This window comes from Cupressus sempervirens, chromosome 11 (assembly GCF_028749045.1).
Source record: "Cupressus sempervirens isolate cs-2001-9-10 chromosome 11, ASM2874904v1, whole genome shotgun sequence".
NCBI classification, from domain to species: Eukaryota; Viridiplantae; Streptophyta; class Pinopsida; order Cupressales; family Cupressaceae; genus Cupressus; species Cupressus sempervirens.
Window position 1 is genome coordinate 163,363,363 of NC_143128.1, and position 21,472 is coordinate 163,384,834.

A 21,472-nucleotide genomic window follows, 5' to 3' on the forward strand; every position below is an offset into this window, starting at 1 on the left:
CAACTCAAATCATTTCGAATGATATTCTTGATATTGTTTCCAAATTTTTACAACCAATCAGCTCAAAACAAGTTACCTTGACTAACCTATCAACTTTTATCCTCTTAAGACTATTCAACCCATCTAGATGCAAATCAAGCTCTAGCATTCCAAACCAAGAAATTCTAAATTCTAGAAGCTCTAGAAGATGAGATAGTCTTGTCACGCTTTTCAAATGATCACATTTGTTAACTATTATTTTTTCAGGCAATTCAGATGGCAAAGATTTGGCTCCTCAAGCATTAGGCATTCACTAAAGATCAATTCTTTAAGTTTTGTAAGACTAGATGTTGTTGATAAGCTTTTGGGATGCTCGCACTTGCTAAACTTAAGACAATGCAGTGTTTCAAGTCTTGTAAGTAGAACTTCAATAAGCTTCCTTATAGAAGCTAATTCCAAGGATTGAAGCCTTAGATAATAATTTTCGTCAATTAAAATTTTTCCTATGTTTTCTTCTTCTATAATTACTAGATCTTCAAGCAACTCAATGGGGCCTTAACTATGGTAGATTTTGTGCCATCACTCAATAGGTCCTTAAGAGATGAAGACTCTCTAGTAGAAGTTGTAGGGAAAGATATTTAAAGTCTTCTACATGCCTTCAAAATCATTGACTTAAATTTTGATATGTGTTGAACATTACTCAATTTATTTTCAACTTCATTTTCTACATTCCTTTTGACATAAGGTAATAGTCCTAAGAAATCTGGATACTCTTCTAAAAGGGTTCCAAAAAGCTCCAGCTTTTTCAATTTGGAGGGAGCCTCTACATCATCCTACCACAATTTTTTTTCGTGGCATGGAGCTCTTCAATCCATACATAATTCCATCAATCCAATGTAATTAGTTAGGCCCCAAAATGGGTCCGATTGAAAAAAAAATTGTTTTTGAAAAACTAGATTCTCAAAATTGATCCACTGAAATCTTCAAACTAGCCCAAATCAAAATCAAGCATTGAATTATCCTTAAAAACTCATTTTTGCCCGTTAAATCCAACTAAAATTTTAGTACCAAAAGGTCCTTTGACTGGCCTTAAAAATTGACCAGAACACCTGATCAAGCTCTGAAAAATTGCACATTGACTCTTTGTTCTGTACACTTTTACTTTGTCAAATCTTGTCTCATGAAGAATTTTCAGTCAAAAAATATCGACTGTCAAAGTTGACCTCTCAGTACTGCCTGCAAGAAAACATGTCAGAAAATAATAAATTGCATTCGGGTCTGGGTTTGAAAACTAGGTAAAAAAACACTTGGGAGAACGAAGACTAGGGCATTGGTTCACTGTCACAAGGAGAGTATAAATCTAGGATTTGGGCTCATGACAAATAATAAAATGCAAATGGTGAGTGGTCAAAGTGAGCAACTTAGAATTTGCAGACTGGAAACAATGTTAGGAAAGCATTTTTTTCAAATGGAATTGACTTAGAAAAGTGTGCGGACAAATTTGTCAAAATTTGAAAATTGGCACACTTAAAGTATTTTTAGAGTACAATGCAGTGGTATAATCCATTCAATCTCATCTATCAAAAATTTTGAGATATGACATCACAAATAGTGGTACTGACAAATCTGCACTTCTTGACACCAGTAAAAAGTTAGAAATTGCATTTGGAATCACGTTTGAAAACTGATCAAACAGATTCTTCATAAGCTCCAAATGAAAAAATAGTGAGTCTCTAACCTCTAAAATGCAACACAAAAGGAATTTCATCATTTTGGTCAATTGGGTTAAAATTATAATAGGTCAAACAGGGCTTCCTAGAATTCAGAATTAATTGCATTAGCATGACATTAATGAATGACCAACTTTGAGGGATTCAAAACCTAGTCAAATAGATTTGAAATGACTCAAAATCTAAAACATAGGCTCTCTAGTATGGACACTAGAAATTCCCAAAGTAGCATATCATGGAATATTACTAGGTGTCAGATATTCAATTGTAAACAAGGCATAATGTTGCTATTTGACACTTGGGTAAAATTGTAGATTTGACAATTGCTCAAAACGGGGCTTCACAAAATGACTCAGAATGGAAATTCAACTTCATGAAACACATAGACACATTAAATACAAGGTGTTAGAAATATTAAACACCCGTTAGACCTCGAATGGATAGTCAGGTAAATATGCATTTAAAAGCATTTAAAGGGCTTGATCTCTCAATGGTACTCAAAATTTGGGCTTCAATTTTGAATCCCAACAGAGGCTCTATCTAGATTCAGATCTCTAGAAGAAGAAGACGTTTCCCAAAAATAGAAAAACTTCTCTGGAACAACTTTATTGAAAGCAAGGAAACAACTACTCCTACTATGTACAAATGATGGCCCCAGACCACCGAACTTCAACAAGAACTTTTACCTCTGTCATAAATCTGATTCTTATTCCTTTCATCATGAGGTAAGTTGACATTATTACCCATATCAGTTTCACCAATTTCTTCAATTTACAAAACAAAATCATCACCACCATTTTCATAGTGCATGTAAAAACTTGGCATAACTTCAACATCTTGCTCACTATGAAAAAGAACATTAGAATGCTCATGAACATCAACATCAGATTGAAACTAATGCATGAACATCATAAAATGGAAATACAAAGGCCTTATATTCAACTTCCTCAAATGAGTATATATATATATCACTCCTACATTGAATTTGCATCTCCTCAAATGTTGCTAGCTGGGTTTCAAATGAGTAGTTATATTTATACTCAAACGTGTCATCAATGCAATAAGCTAAGACTAATCTAGGATCCTCCAATGGTTCTTTAAAATCAACAAATGGATTAGCTGTCAATTAGAGTATTCATCATAAAACTCATTACAAGGTGCATGCTGATTTTCAACAATTACTTCATCAAACACCTTGTCATCCATCTCATAAGATGCAACATCATCATCTTCACTGTCATACTCAGAAGAAGAACAATCTAATTTCTCACAAATCAGGATAAAGTATCATCATTAAGATCATCCTCAACTAAATCTGAACTATCCATGTGTTCTTCAAAAAGAGGATTGATAACTCCATGCAAAGCACTTTTGTAGACATTATGACAAGTGATGTGCTAATCAATATCAAACTCCTCACCATATAACAGATTAGTGAAAAATTTAAAACCATTTCTAACATCACTATCATGGACACTTTTAGCATATGAAGAAGAAAAATCAAAATCATCACAAGAAGACACACCATCAACTCCATCAACGAAGCATGCAGAATATGAATCAACATTACTTGTGTTGTCTCCATTAAGGTGATTCAAATGTCTTGTAAACAAATCATTATTTATCTTACCAATAGGTGTTGATGCATCAATCTTAGAATCATTCATATGCTGATTATCATTGCACACATCCTCAAGACATTCATCTACGCAATTAGGTAGTCCATCTTTATAAACAATCCATTTATATTCACATTGTGTAGACAACTCTTCTTCAAAACTTTCAACCTCAAGCTGATTTGCGTAATTCTAAAATAGAACTTCACGTTCTAGAAAAAGAACTCATACTTCTACTAGTATAAGAGTACTCACGTCTATCATTACTTTCTTCTTCCTAATCAACATCAAACTCATTTAAAGATGAACATGTAGTATCATTTTCCTCACTTTGATTCGAGTAACCACTCTCATCATCTCCTTCATATGATACCTCTTGATTATATATCAGATCAACAACTTTATTGTCATCACTTGAAACATGAATTTCAGCTCCTTTATTCTTATATTAAGATGAATATCTTTCAACTTAGATTTTATAACATTCTCAACATGATGCAATCTATGAATATGAGAAATCATTTTTTGCTTATCTGACTGATCAAGTCAATCCACCTTACCATCCAGTGCTAAAACATTATAAACATGTGCACTCTATTTTTCTAACCTTAACTAAGATAAATGTGATTCACATTCTTCATCTGGTGTTATCTCTTCATGGCATGTCAAATCAGCAATACCAAATTCATGACTAGAGACATAACTCTCAGCCTTGTCACTTGCACAAGACTGAGATCTAGGTGAAGCAACTTCATTAGGAACAACATCATGTACATAATCAGCATTACAAGAACTCACTACTATAGCTAATCCTTGATCTAAAATATCATCACATTGCTCATTTCTATCAAAGTCTGAAATACATCTTACTCCTACAACATCATGAACATATGTGTCTTCATTTGTAATCAAACTAACCTTCCTTGTACACATAGTCTGATCTGAATTTTCTAATCTAATTATACATTACAACAGGGATGTTGATATTTCTATTTGGGATTAAAGTGTCAACACTATCTTCCCCTTTTCTTTCATAACCATTATACCAAAAATCAATCATAGAAAAATGACCTCAATCAATCCATATTTTAAATTATTTTCAATATCCCTAGTGGTCATAAAAGCCTGATATAATGTCAATGCTTCTTTATCCCTTAGTAGATAGTTCATTTTCTTGTAAAATACATTGAAGTAAATAGCTGAACAAATTTGAGCATTGGATCTATAACTCTTAGGGATCTCATTCAAGGCCTTTTCAAATCTAATGTTAAATTGAGGAACCAATTCACCACTTTCAATGTGAATCCTTAAAATTTTATTATAAGGATCAAATATGCTTACCCTTTCTCCAAATTACTCAATGAAGGTGGAATGCAACTCACCCCAAGATGAAATAGAACATGCTAGTAGAAAAGGAACCTAGTCTCTAGCATCACCTTCCAAAGTTTGAACAAATAACTTCATGTTCACGTCCTCGTGTGCAATCTCATACTCACCCATCAAATCACTAAGAAACTCAACATGATGACTAGCTGAAACAAGATGGTTCCCACCAAACTTAGGCAATTTATTTTTAACATCATTAGGAATGACATTTGGGAAACCATGAATTCCATTGAAATTTAATGGCATTTATTGCTTGGTAGAAATAGATCTAGAAATTTCACTAATAGGTTGCATTGTAGATGAAAGAAAACTTGACATTCTTCAAAAATTTGAAACTCATTCAGCCATAATAAATCTCAAAATTCTTTACTTGCAGTGGATCTAAAAATTGTCTACCAATTAACTCTCTTCAAATTCACTTCACAAACTTAAATACAACATGCTGAAACTCAATCCAATGAAGTGTATGAAACTTTTAAAACTATTCTCCTTTTCTTAGTGCTGAAAATAACTTGATGGAGAACAGACACCTTTTAACAATCAACTTACCTGAAATTATGTTAGGATAAACCACGAACAGAAATAAAAACTACATGCAAATATAACCAATAACAGAAAATAATAGATCACACAGAAATGAACACAAGGCACCAAGATTTAGCGTGGTTCACCCAATCCCTGGGCTATGTCCACCAAACAATAAGTTTGATCTTATTACAATCTAGTGATTACAACCTAATTAAAATCTGATCCCTTACAGCTCAATACTGTCGCAAGAACCAATTTCGCATGACAACATAATGAAAATACCTAACCCTAAAACCTTTTATACAAGTTTTTTATCTATTTTAGGGTTACAACATGTCAGCCATATGTCAGCCATAATATGTCAGCTACAATGTCGGCCATGGCCCAAAAATTATGGAGTATATATAGTACTTTACTAATCAGTCACCATAATCTACAAAAGATAATACATGAAAACAAAAATACCTCAAGATTTGGATGACTAAAAATTCTCTATCCACTACTTACAATAGCAAACCCAAAATCTTATCAATTATTTACTAAACTTTTTGAACCATCACATCACAAATCTTACCAACCATTTGAATCTTTAAACCTATTCAAATATGCTCTTCTCCTGTAGCAACTAATCACAATTCATGTATAGAACTACACTAGTATAGAGATTAATTTTAAGTCACCACTCACCTTAAGTGAGACATGAATTGCATTGGTCTTAAAGATACAACAAAATTATTTAAAGAAATAGTAGTTAGAAGACACCCCTTTAGATTTATCTTGAATTTGAAACCTCTACACAAAACTAAAACATAACTTTCTTGACTCTGAAATTACAGCAGCACTTTGCAGACAACAACCAGCTGAATTGACTAAAGATGAACATCTTTTAGCAATACAATTTACATTCAACCTCAAAGCCACTTCTATAAATGGATAAAACTTGACTAGGGAACATGAATCTTCAACAAAGAAATGGAAAACACTTCATCAAAATGCCATTTATACCAGAGATTCTAGTACTTCTAATAATGAATTTTTTCATAGACTCCTCAGTAGAGTCACCATTTTGTTGGTTCCAGATTTAACAATTTTGAAAATAACCAAGAAACTAGACCATTACATCTAAGGCTAGAAAATTCCTATTATGGATACACTCAACTATAGTCTTTGGCCAACTATAAGGCATAACTCCTTCTTCACTTCAATCTCTACAAGACCAAGGTGGGTTAACCTTAAGGTTCTGATAAATGGTCCTAGTGTAATTAGACATAGATCTGAACCTAATAATAGCAGATGAAAACCCCTTTTATCTTATGATACTTATTCAATGAAATAGGAATGAAATAACTACAGATCACAACCTATGAACTGATAACCTAAGTGAGGGTTAATTCTTTTCAACCACTACAAAACATGAAAAACTAAATTGATCTGATTAAAATGATTTGTGCAAATAACATTCATATCAGCTTGCATCTAATTTAGTGATTAGTGCCTTATCCATTACAAAATAGTGTCATTATGATCAGGATGACCTAACTCGATTGCCTTACAATGAAGTTTGTTAGCTGAAATCCCCAAATCTGATTCTTATGAAATATCCCATTCATAAACCTAGAAACCCTATAAACTTTGAAGCATTTACTTAGCTCCTTAAGTCAAAAGAAATAATAGTTTTGACATACAACTCATCCAAGATACTTTAAATTGAATAAACCTTATTCATTCAATTACAAAGTCAATAGCATATGAAGAATCAAGAGACAAAATAAGAAAACCTAGATAGTTCATTGTAAATCCCTTTTTATATTCATCCTTGGAAAGATTAAATACATAAACTAGTAAAACTAAATGAAACTCTAGACATACCACAAAATATATCATCAATTTCCAATATCTCAGAATAAAAACAAATGAAAATGACATGAAAATATGCACAAGAGTGGATGTATGGCCTTCACTACTAGAGCTTAGCTCAATTAGATAGGAATTAAAACCATCAACAACCTGGTTTCACAGTAGAAACTGGAACCCTACTAGTTTCTCTAAAGAAAACTGCCCACCATATCACTACCATGTGTCCTTTTGTGGTTGATCAAAATTCCACATCATGATTAAGTGATTGCACAAATTGCCTAGCTTCCACTTTTCTTCCTTTGGTTCATCCACATCACTACTATTAGGTCCCACATTTCTTTCTTGCCAAATTTTGAGGTTTTCCAGCTGGTCGCTATGTTGCTACTAAAAAACCTCACCATTTTTTGGTGGTGATATAGGGCCTTGCCAAATTTTGGATTTTTTGGGTGAGTTTCAATTGCACTAACATCATCAGCTTTAATTTCTTGTTAATTCAAAATTTGATGAAGTCACCTCCAGCTATCATCAGTCAGGCCCACACACATGGTTGAGACTTCTAAAAGAAGTGCATCTTGTAGACAATATAACTAGTGATTGAAATGGTTTTCCCCTACTATGGACAATCTATCATGGGTTTCCTTTGAATGTTGTGATCTCTCCCTTTTGAAGTGAGCTAAATGGAAAGACCATGTGGCTATGAGGGGAAACAGTTCTATGGCTATGCCTCAAATGACTCCTACTTCTGCCATTGCAGTCTTTATTTCTTTCCTTGTAGACCATCCCCACTTTGAATTTGTTGTCTTCTTCCTTTGATTTTCATGATGAGTGATGTTTTTAATGCCATTGTTGTTGTTTTGTATGGAGGAATTAAGAAATTGGGGTTAACATTATATTTCCTTCAAATTTCTTGCCTCCTCCTTTATTGAAAAATAGTTTTCTCTTCTAACATCTACAACTTCCTTTCTCTGGCTATGCATTTCAGAAAGCATTTTTTCCTTTGACCTTCCTCATGCATTTCCCTTTCAATGTTGTGGACTCCACTATTTTATCGGCTCCTTTCAATGCATGTGGACTAGTCTTTGACTGGCACGGATCTCCTTTTATGATTATGGATTCCATGCCCCTACCACTGCTCTTCCTCTCTTTTTGTGGGCTTCCCCTACCCCTATTTAGTGGCTTCCTTTATTAATGTGAATGGTGTTCTATATCTTCTGCATCAAATAGCAATTTTCCTTCCTGAGGGTTGTTGATGACTGGTGGCATCTCCCCTGGTAATGATGTGGATGGTGCTCTACCTTTTCCTAGCATCCAAAAATGTTCTTATCTACTTGGTACACTTTATCATATGCCATAACATTCAAAGCATCAAAATTTAAATAAGTATTAAAAATAAGGTGAGTTTCTTTGCTCTTGATAGTTGCATTTTGTTGATGCATTGAATATGCCTTTAAATCCCCAACTTCCCCACTAGATAATGTAAATTTCCTTAAGGTAATTTAGACACCCAAAAGATGGAAAATATTTAAGCATTGGACAATCTAATATTGATAATCCATTAAGATCAAAATTACCAGACACTCTATTCACAATACCACAACCAGTCAACATGAGGTTCTTGAGCTTCCCACATCCATCAATTACAATCAATTCTAGACACCTTTGGCCACAAATAACAGGAAAAATTTTAAGCTATGGACAAACAAAAATGTTCACCACTCAAATCATTTTGAATGATATTCTTGATACTAGTTCCAAATTTTTACAACCAATCAGCTCAAAACAAGTTACCTTGACCGACCTATCAACCTTTATCCTCTTAAGACTGTTCAACCCCTCTAGATGCAAATCAAGCTCTAGCATTCCACACTGAGAAATGCTAACTTCTAGAAGCTCTAGAAGATGAGACAGTCTTGTCACACTTTTCAAATGATCACATTTGTTAACTATTACTTTTTTAGGTAATTCCGATGCCCAAGATTTGGCTCCTCAAGCATTAGGCATTCACTAAGGATCAATTCTTTAAGTTTTGTAAGTTTTGTAAGACTAGATGTTGTTGATAAGCTTTTGAGATGCTCTCACCTGCTAAACTTAAGACAATGCAGTGTTTCAAGTCTTGTAAGTTGCACTTCAATAAGCTTCCTTATAGAAGCTAATTCTAAGGATTGAAGCCTTGGACAATAATTTCTATCCATTAAAATTTTTCCTATGTTTTCTTCTTCTGTAATTAATAGATCTTCAAGCAACTTGATGGGACCTTAACTATAGTAGATTTTGTGCCATCACTCAATAGGTCCTTAAGAGACAAAGACTCTCTAGTAGAAGTTGTAGGGACAGATACTGAAAGTCTTTTGCGTGTCTTCACAATCATTGACTTCAATTTTTATACGTGTTGAACATTACTCAATTTCTTTTCAACTTCATTTTCTACTATGTTTTTAACATAATGTAATATTCCTAAGAAATCAAGATACTCTTCTAAAAAGGTTCCAAAAAGCTCCAGCTTTTTCAATTTGGAGGGAGCCTCTACGTCATCCTACCACAATCTTTTGTTGTGGCATGGAGCTCTTCAATCCATACATAATTCCATCAATCTGATGTAATCATTTGGGCCCCAAAATGGGTTCAACTAAATAAATTTCATTTTAGAACAATTGGATTCTCAAAATTGATCCACTGAGATCTTCAAACTAGATCAAATCAAAATCAAGCATTGAATTATCCTTAAAAACTCATTATTTTCCTTTAAATCCAACTATCATTTTAGTTCTAGAAGGTCCTTTGACTGGCCTTAAAAACTTATCAAAGCACCTGATCAAGCTCCAAAAACTAGCACACTGCCTCTTTGTTCCATACACTTTTACCCCATCAAATCTCATCTCATGAAAAATTCTCAGTCAAAAAATATCGACTTTCAAAGTTGTCCTCTCAGTACTGCCTACAAGAAAAAATTTCAAAAAATAATAAACTACATTCGAATTTGGCTTTGAAAACTGGGTAAACAAACACTTGGGAGAAGAAAAGCTGAGGTGTTGATTTACTGTCATGAGGAGAGTATGAATCTAGGATTTGGGCTCATGACAAATAATAGGACGCAAATGGCGAGTAGTCAAAGTTAGGTACTCAGATTTTGTAGACTGGAAATAATGTTAGAAAAGCATTTATTTCAAATGGAATTGACCTGGAAAAGCATACAGAAAGATTCGTCAAGACTTAAAAATTAGCACACTTAAGGTATTTTTAGAGTACAGTGCAATGGTACAATCCATTCAATCTCATCTATTACAAATTCTGAGATATGACATCACAAACAAGGTTACTAACAAATCTACACATCTTGACACCAATAAAAAGTTAGAAAATGCATTTGGAATCGTGTTTGAGAACTAATCAAACAAATTTTTCATAAGCTTAGAATGCAAAAACAGTGAGTTTCTAACCTCTAAAATGCAATGCAAAACGAATTTCATCATTTTGGTCAATTGGGTCAAAATTATAACAAGTCAAACAAGGCTTCCCAGAATTCAAAATTAATTATGTCAACATGACATCAATGAATGACCAACTTTGAGGGATTCAAAAGCTAGTGAAACAGATTTTAAATGACTCAAAATCCAAAACATAGGCTCTCTGGTATGGACACTAAACATTCCCAAGGCAACGAGTCATGAAAAATTACTTGGGGCAAGATATTCAATCGCAAACAAGGCGTAATGTTGGTGTTTGACACTTAGGTAAAAATATAGATTTGATAATTGCTCAAAACAAGACTTCACAAAATGACTTGGAATGACAATTTAACTTCATGAAGCACATAGACACACTGAATACAAGATGTTAAAAACATTAAACACCCCTTAAACCTCGAATGGATAGTTAGGTACATATGCATTTAAAAGCATTGAAAGGGCTTGATCTCTCAATGGTACTCAAAATTCAGGCTTTAATTCTGAGTTGCAACACACTATTTGAAAGTACATAGTTATTTCCTTTCACATTTTATTGTTAGCTTGTAAATTTGTATTCTTTTGGCATTTGTGTCAAAATCAAGGGAGAAATAGAAATATCATAAACAAGGAAGATATGTATATACAAGAGGGATTACTAAGGGGGAATATATCTACAAGAAGAAATTCATATATAACAAAGCTACAAAAACAATTTTGAAAAATAAAAAATAGAATCAGTGTCTACCAAATTGTTAGCATAGTAGTCAAAACCGAGCTATAGACCCAAGTACATTGATAGGAGACTTTTGACTTATATTTTTGAAGTATTTAGAATGTTGGTATGATAAGTGTTTTTTTAACTAATACCAAATGGGTAGATTGTTGACCTTATGGTCAAATCATTTGTCAATTAGTAACTAAACACTTAATCATTTGGTTGGTTACATTGCTACCAAGATTCATAGAGCCTACTAAGATTCTCAAGAAAAAATTAGTGTAAGTTGAGCTTCATAGAGTCTACCAAGCTTCACAAGTAGAAAGAAGTGTAAGATGAGCTTCACAAAGTCTAATAAGCTTCACAGTGCAAAACATCTAGAAATGTAGTTTTAACCAAGCTACAATCTCTATCGAGCTAGTCATGTTAACCAAGAACAAGGAAGGCAGTGTCAACTGAGTCCTTCAGTGTCAACCAAGTTCTGCAGTGTTCATTGAGTCATCAGTGCTAACTGAGTTCATTGTTACTCCAAAGTGATCAATGTGGACCAAGCAATAGTGTCAACCTAGTGCTAGGGCATTCCAAGTTGACTATGTTGTTTTGTATTAGAATATCACTTGAGCGGTCTTCAAAACCTAAATATTAGTAGTGAGATGACTCGGTAAAGAATATAGAATTTGGTATTATAGTCAACTGCAAAAGTTAATTATTTGGTTTAATAAATATGTAATACATCTTGTCATATCCATATGTGGAAGAGTAACAAGTAAGAAGAAGAATGAATTTTAATAAGAAGAAAAAGGTTGCAAGTAGTATAAAGAGTAGCACAGTCTCATCTATCACTCTAAAGTGATAGTTTTATATCAAGGGATCTCATACAGAAAACCAATTTGTATAGTAAAGATCAACTATTGTCTCATCCTAATAGGTGCTTTAGTCAAATCCTCTAACAAGATGGACTTAACAGTCTTATGTAGAATCTCCTAACCAAGTGCATACTTCATTGTATTGTATAAATCCTTTAATAAGGTGGACTTAATAGTCTATATTGCTCTTAGCTAGGCAGATCACCATAAGTGATCAATTGTAAGCCTTAATAGGAAAACTTTATAGTGCATTCATAAAGCTTGTGGTTATCATCCCCACCCTAATTTTACTTTCTATTTGGAAGGTTTCTAGATAACCAAATATTGTGTCAAGTGTTATGAATTTTTTATTACTTTTAATCTTTCATGCATACAATTAGATTAGAATAGCTTATGAACGATTAGTTGGTGAATTAAGTTAAAGCTTTTTTGGTTTTTTATTCACCCCCCACCTATCCCACCTTATATTTCCAAAAGAAGGTACTTGAAACTAAATATCAAGATGTATAGAAAGGAGGTGCCCAAGCTAAACAAGGAAATTTTTCCTACATGGAAAAGTTTGATGAAGATGCATCTAGGTGGACATGGAGATTTTGCATAGTCAACTATGACCACTACATATATGGAAGTTATTGGGGCCCCTACTACTCAACAACTGAAAGAAAGAAAGAACACAATCAGGCAATGTTGGAGAGTACATCTGCCCTAAGCTATTGAAAGTTTGAAGACATCAAAGAATGTCCTAATGCTAAAGAAATATAGGATTCACTAAAAATGATCTATAGAGGAGAAAAGATTATCCTAAGAGCCAAGGGAGAAAGTCTAGGAGGAAATTTTGATGATATGAAAATGCAAGATGGTGAGACTATAGTTTGGTATTGTGGAAGAATAAAATATATTGTAAATTCAATTAGAGGATCAAATGGAAAGATTGAAGATGAAACTGTGATCAAGTATTAAGAACCATGTTGCCTATCTATGCTATTAGAGTCTCTACTATACAAGAACTAAGGTGTACTATAGGTAGTGATCTGACCCTTGAAGGACTGCTTGGTAGACTTATAGCTTTTCAACTTTCAAATTTTGATTATTTCAAATCTAAGAATATTGACTCTAGCTTCAAAGCTAAACTAACACTCAAAGAACCTAAGAATAAAAGAAAGAAAAAGGCAAAACATGTTGTTAGTGATAGTGAAATAGATGATGAAGATCTAGAAGAACTTGAGCACTATTGGCTATGAAATTTCACAGAGTCAAAGAGCATACAAAGGTAAGTTACCCATCATATGTTTTAATTGTAATGAAGTTGGTCATATTGCAGCAAGGTATCTTGAGAAGAAAAACAATGAAAATGAAAACAAATTAAGAGGTAGATAAGATGATAGTGAAAAAGACTATAATGACAAGGGAAAGAAAGCCTACTACATTTCTAAAGAAGAATTTGATCACGAATCAGACTATCATGATGATGAAGTTGTCTATGTTTCTATGAAAGATGATTCTAATGAAGATGAGGCAACTGCATTGGTATATTATATAACCAAAAGTGATAGATGGATCATTGACAGTGGGTATTCTTGTCACATGATTGATGACAAAAATAAGTTCATAACCCTTGAGCATTATAATGGAAATAATGTTAGATTTGGTAACGATGCACCCTACCTAATAAAAGGTAAAGGATAAATAAGATTGAAAAATAAGATCATGTGTGACAATGCTTACTATGTGGAAGGACTTAGCTATAATTTGTTGAGTGTGTCACAATTGAATAGCTCAGGATGCAAAGTTGAATTTGAAAATAGGAAGGCCAAGATCTATGATGTTGATGGAAAACTTATTGGAAGTGGTGATCATACAAGAGATAATCTATTTTATCTTTTGTGAATAAAACAACCTATCTTCTTGTACAATTTGATGATGTGTGGCTATGGCACAAAAGGTTATAGACCATGTAAATCTTGATAACTTGGTTAGTATCAGTAAGATGAAGAGAGTCAGAGGTTTTCCAAAACTAAAGAAACCTGATAATGTGGTTTGCAAACAATGTCAATTATGCAAGATGATAAAATCTAGTTTTAAGAGTAAGATTCATACTTCAAATAAAATTTTGGAATTAGTTCATACTAATCTATATGGACCAATTGATGTGCAAAGCTACAAAGGTGACAAGTATTTCATCCTATTTGTCAATGATTAATCTAGAATTATGAAAGTGATGTTTTTGAGAGAAAAAAATGATGCTTTTCAAATTTTTAAGTGGTATTTGGAAGGAGTTGAAAAAGAAACTAGTAAAACTAAGATCTAATAAAGGTGGAGATTTTACATCAAATGAATTTAACAATTTCTATAACGATAAAGGAATCAAAAGAAAAACTTCTACATCGATGACCCCTTCACAAAATGGGATAGTTGAAAGAAGAAATAGAGTTGTGATATATTGTGCAAAAATACTGATGATGGAGAAGAATATTGCTTTAAAATATAGAAAGAAATTGTCAGTGCAGCTATATATGCATTAAATCGAATACAAGTCAAGAAAGGTACAAATTTCACACTTTTTGAGTTATAGCATGGGGTACTCACCAAATATCAAATATTTCAAAGTATTTGGAAGCAAGTGTTACATTCTAAAGGACACAGAAAATAAAAACTTGATGTAAAAATTGATGAGGGAATATTCATAGGATATTCAACAAGAAATAAATCTTATAAGTGTTTAAATACTAACACTAACAAAGTTGTGGAAAGCACAAATGTAAAAGTTGATGAATATACAAAAATACATGAAGATGAAAAAAAGAAGGAACTTGAAAATTACAAAACCTTTATGTAATACTATAAAGGTATGTATGTTAATACTGATGAAACTAAGAACCAAGATACTAATTAACAAGAATCAGTGACTAGTGAGTCACAAATAATGGATATCGAGTTACATTCAGAAACCAAGATACATTCAAAAGTCAAGTTACATTCAGATGGCTAGATGATTTACAACAAAGGAATGTCGAGTTACATGGTAGAGAAGTACAAATTGAACCTAAGATTGAACTTCATAAATGATCTATTATTGAAGAAAGAAAAATAGAGCCAAGATTATCAAAATATGTTGAAAGACATCATCCTATTGAACAAATCATTGGAGAAAAAGAGGATGGACCAATGATAAGGAATAGGTTAATAAATGAAACATGTTTTTTAAGCATGCATGGACCTAAAATAGTGAAGGATGCACTAGATAATGAAGACTAGATTCAAGCCAAGAATGAAAAAATTGATCAGATTGAGAAGAACAAAACATGGACACTAGTACCTAGACTAGAGAAAAAGAATGTTACTAGAACAAAGTGGGTATTTAGTAACAATTTATACGAGAATGGTGAAGTAACAAGGAATAAGGAAAGATTAGTCTACAAAGGATATGCACAAGAAGAGGGAATTGATTATGGAGAGACATTTACCCCAGTTACAAGATTGGAAGGAGTAAGAACTCTATCTGCTTATTTTGCTTATAAAGGGTTCACAATTTATCAAATTGATATTAAGTTAGAATTTTTGAATGGTATACTAGAAGAGGGGGTCTACTTTGAACAACCTAAAGGATTTTTTGATCCAAACAATAAAAACATATCATGTTGATTGTAGAAATCTTTATATGCTCTAAAAAAAAATTCCAGAGCATGGTATGAAAGATTGCACAATAATCTTGTGAAGATTGGGTTTGAGAAGATTGATGACAACAACAATATGTACTTAAAGATAGAAGGAGGTAAAGGAATTTTACTAGCTGAAAATTTGTTGATGATATCATATTTGGAGGACAAAATGCATTATGTAAGACATTTGCAAATGAAATGATGAAATAATTTGAGATGTCTATGTTTGCAGAGATGAATTTCTTTGTTGGATTAAAAGTATATTAGATGAAATAAGGAAATATTGAAGAGTTTTTGTAGGGAAGATTCAAAATTGCTTAACAATCCCATGGTGACAAGACATAAATTATCCAAAACTGATGATTATGCTAAGGTAAATCAATGATTATGTAGGCCTATGATAGCAAAGTAACAATATGTAGTTTATAGCAGACTTGATATTGCACTAGTTGTTGGGATTGTTGCAAGATTCTCTACAAATCCTAAGGAGAATCACTAAATGGTTGTTAAAATAATTATGAGATACTTAAAAGGGATAGAAGATTATGGTCTATACTACAAGAAGGATGACAAGATTGAATTAAGAACCTATATAGATGTTGATTTGGCTGGAAACATTGATGACAAGAAAAGAACAAGTGGTGGAGCATTTTTCTTAAGAAAAATATTAGTTTCCTAGACTAGTAAGAAATAGAATTATATTTGTCAATCTACTATTGAAGCTGAATATGTGGTTGTTGTTGTGAATTGTACAAATGTAGTATGGATTAAATAGTTACTCAAAGGAATGAAGGAAGAAATCACTAAATCTATGGTAATTTACTATAACAATACAAGTGCTATAAATATATATAAGAATCATGTGATGCATACAAAGACAAAGCACATTGCAATCAAGTATCATTATTTGAGAGAATTGGTTCAAGACAAAGAACTGAGAATAGAATATGTGAATACAAAGGAATAGATAGTTGATATACTCACAAAGCCTTTAGCTAAAAATGCTCATGAATATCTTAGAGTTAAACTAGGGGTGATACCCCTATCACAAGCTACTTAAAGAAGTAATAGTAGTGTCATGTATCAACCAAGTTGAATGGCATTATTCAAAACTTGATGTAGTAGATCATACTTTAGGAACTTCCTAAAGTAGGGAAGGAACTTAAAAACAAGATTTGTAGTCACAAGCAAGGTGATAGAGGGAGAATCTTATCAAGGAAACCTAAATTGCAGATATCTACATGAATAGATAACAAGTCTTTGGAATTGTTATCAAAGAGGGATAATTTACTAGAAGTAAGAGGGATAGTTAATCAAAAACTAAGGGAGATTTTTTATTGAGTTGATCAAAGAAAGAGAGAGAGTTTATCTAAAGAAGAAGAAAGATTGCAAAGCAAACAATAACCTATTCAAAGAAAGGATAGATATTGATAGAGGGAGAGATTTTAGTAAAAGGTATTAAGTTTCTTTTTGATATTGTTGTTGGTATTGGTTTTCCATCAATAGAAAAGAGGGAGATTGTTGAAAGAAAATTGTTGAAGTATAGAAACATATCATGGGAATAATCAATATTTTATCACTAATGTCAAACCTAATAATTTTTGTTAAGATAATTGCTTACCTTGGTTAGAATGATATCATTTGATTTATTGATGAAGAGGATTTGCAAATAAATAATAACAAGAGTACCCAGAGAAAGGTTGAGTTATATGGTGTATAAAAGGAGCACTAAGACCAAATAAGACTTTAATGATATAGTGTATTATTTATCTACTTAAGGCTACAATGAAAGGGTACTGAAGCAAGGACAAGAAGAAGACTATTCAAAAAGAATGTGTTTGCAAATCTTGATTGAATACATAGTATAAGTCAAGCATTTAGTTCAAGACAAACAGAAAGATAGTATGTGTTGAGAAAAGAGAAGTTTAGTATGTGTCAAACATCAAAAAATTGTAGTACTAGTCAAGTAAATATTTAGTTTATGCCACGCAACCTAGTGTTGGACGAGCATCCAAGGTAGTTGCTATTGAGTGACAACATAAAGAATTTGAATGAATATTTCATGAATTTGAGCTAAAAAATCTGATTTCTTGAATTATGTGAAATATGTTGAAGATAAGCATGATGATTTCATGGCACAGAATTCAAGATAAATCATTTTGAGATAAATTTACTAAGGATTGTAAGAGAATTTTCTAGAGGTAACAAAATGGAAAGAAGGGAGGATTCAATGAATCTAACCTAACCCTAAGATGGATGATTGTGATTAAGCTTTAAAAGATCAAAATTGTTTATTTAAGGGAATTGCAGTAGGGGATATGAGTGAGTTTGACAAATAAGCATATGAATTAGCTGTTGGTTAGCCCTATGTATCCATTTATTTATCTACTATATGCAAAGTCCTACTATCTATAGGGCCATATCTTGATGAATGGGTAGGAGATTATTTATATATGTCTTTGGCTAGAGGAAAAGTGTCTAATTGTGTGATTGAAAGAAAAGAAGTATGAAGTGTTGCTTCATATGGTAATGAAAGGAAGGGATCTACAGTTGGCATACTAAGCAAGAAGGCTTGACGATATGAAATCTTGAAGGGTGAACAAGCAATCAAAGATGAAAGGGAATGAATGCAAAGAAAAATGGAGAGCTAGTTGAGAGGTTAGAAAGTTGATCATTTTGTTATCAAATTAAGTCCTACTATTACTTTCTAACAACTATATCAGTCTAGATAAATCCTTTGGATTAAGGTTGACCTAATCATCATAAGTAAATCCTTTGAAAGGGTAAAATTCTAATGGAATGCTCTAATGTCCTCTAGCAAGGCTCAATTTAAATAGGGTGACTGAAATACTTTAATCAAGTTCACATTTAGCAGTGTATATTGTAATCTTTAATAGTGTTGGCTCCTCACAGAGCTCACTTTAGAAGAGTGAAAATTGGTAGCATGTTACTGGTGGTTTTTCCCAAATTGGATTTCCACTTTAAATCCTTGTGTTAAAATCATGTGATAACTTATGTTTACATTTAGGAAAAGTTCATTTGACATAGGACAATAATATACAAAGGTTTGTGATATTGGATGATCTAATCAATGCATAGACATATACTTGTTAAGTAGTAAAGAGTTTTATTTGTACATTTGGACCTTAGATAACTGATTCACCTCTCTCTCTTAATTATTCTAAATTATTCTAACACTCCTAATAGATCTCATTTCAGAAGAGTGAAAAGTTGTAACTAGTTGCATTGGTGGTTTTCCCAAATTGGGTTTCACTGTTAAATCTTGGTGTCTCATGTGTTCATGTTATTTTCTTAATGCTTTATATTTCTATAGCTAAGTTACTAAAGGTTAATACAAATTAATATCTTAACTCTTCTTTGTTAACTAAGTTACATTGAATACCTAGCTCTAACCAAGCTGAGCAGGGATTTGGTTTACTAAGTGAAAAGTTTGTATTGACATCTAATGGACTTGGAATTTTTTGTGGTAACTGAGTCACCCCTCCCCTCTCAATTACTCATTTCATTTCTAAAATTTGGTATTATAGTTGTTGGTGCTTGTAGGAAAGGTTTCAAAGACCTAAGCTAAACATCAAGATGTCTTAGAGAAGAAAGATCCCTAAGCTTAATCGAGATAATGTTTTAGCATGGTAGGAACTAATGAAGCTATATTTGAGAACCATTGCACATATAAGTCTACACTTCTTATTGAAATAATATGTGGCACCACCTAAGCCTTTAACTATATGGATAAGATGGTGGACATGAAGAACCACAATACAATGATGACTGGTATTGCATCCTCTCTCAACTATTCTAAATTTGATGAAGTCAATGATTTCCTTAACACCACTAGTGGATTTAACCCTAAATGGTAACCAAGTTTTTAAAATGGTTTGGTTGGTCACGTTATAAAGAAAAATTTTGTTTTTTTTTAATAACTAGCCCGTGTTGGTCACAATTGCGATGAATTACTTTGGTCGGAATTGCAACCAACATAGTAGCATAAAACAAAAAAAAAAGGCAAAAATGTAATTCACATTTCATTTGCACTGTGAGTCTGCGACTCTGCGTCAACATTTGCACAAAAAGGGCACAAGGGCATGTCTGCATCAATATTTGCGCGAAAAGGGCACAAGGGCACAAGGGCACGGGTGTGTTAAACTTTTTTGTGACTTATTGCTATGTATTGATCATTCATGTTATGGGAATTTTAGCTCTTCTTTTTGACTTCTCATTTAGAAAAGGTGTTTAAACTTTCTGTCGGCTACTCTTTGCTACAGAAATGCCTCTCCTAGCTGGCTTGTTTCTCCCTTTTAACACTTGCTACATTCTTAATGCAGCTTCTCTTTGTTTGTGCCTTGAAATCTCCCGCAATGGCCACAACTTTCTATCACTTGCATGAATTTCTTCATTGGCCTACTCTCTGTCTTTAATCTATGCGTGAGATGGGAACCTCTTCAATAAGCTTCCTCTTTGTTTTTTGTATGGGTGGCTTTCACTGCATTTTTCTTATATTCAACTACTCGTCTGCTCCTTTAATCAGCTTTGAGTGTAGCTAGGTGCACTTAGCAATTGAGGCATTTTCTAAGGACATAAAATTAAGACCCCACTAAATACACATGGTTTGTGTTGTTAACATGGACTTGGAAAAAATAAAATCCCATCAATACACTCAGACTCCTAAATTTATGAAAAAGGAGTTGAGGAGCATATATGTTGTGTTTTTTCAACCCTAAATGAATCATTTTCACCATTCAATATTTTGGAATATGAAAACTTCAAATACAAAGAGTCTCTCCTTAGGGTTTGAACATAATCACTAATTCTTTTACTGAGCCTTCATGTGGTTTCCTGGAATTTTTTGCAGATGATTTTTCCACTATTGTTTAGATCTTTTCGCCATATTCTCCATAATTTTTATATGAAGGTAACTATGTTTGAGTAATGAGAATATGGTATCCTATTGCTTTCAGACCTTTATAATAACAAACCCCTTATCGTCTTCCTGTAGCATTTCATTTTTATGTTTGGAATAGAATCTGTGGCTTTTCCTACTAAACATTTGGGCATTCTTCACCATTTTAAAGGTATATAGTGGGTTATTACCTCCATAGAAAAAGTTATGTTTTTCCTTTCTATTCTCTGCATATAATTCTTCCATCTTCATTGTAGGAGTTTGAAGAAAATCATGGGGTTCTGAAAATCTGTTATTATTGTTGAACCCAACTTTTTTCCCTATAGAAGATTTGAATTTGTAACTCACATGCAAGTATCTCAAATGTTAGAAATCAAGTTTCATTTTCTTAGAGACTTCTCACTAGATATTTTTGTTGGCATTTCATGAGTATAGCTATTTGGGTCTGGTTATTATCATGTGTGTCTACAAGTGTTTGAAAACTCGTACACTTTTTTCTTTTTAGTTATGCATGTAATATCTCCAATATGTGGTTCTCTTTTACTTCTTCTCCTATGTTTTAGAACCCCTTCTTGCAGGATTATGCTTTGAAACAAGACTCCGACTTATCTTTGTGAGTGACAAAAAAAAATGAAATCTACATGAACAAAATTTCTTTCATTCTTGCTACGATCGTGCACATAGAAGCTTAAACCCCTTCTAATCTTGCCTTCTTTCTATTTTATAAAACCTGAATGTATATATGTTTCTTAATTGTTAGAATTAAATCTTC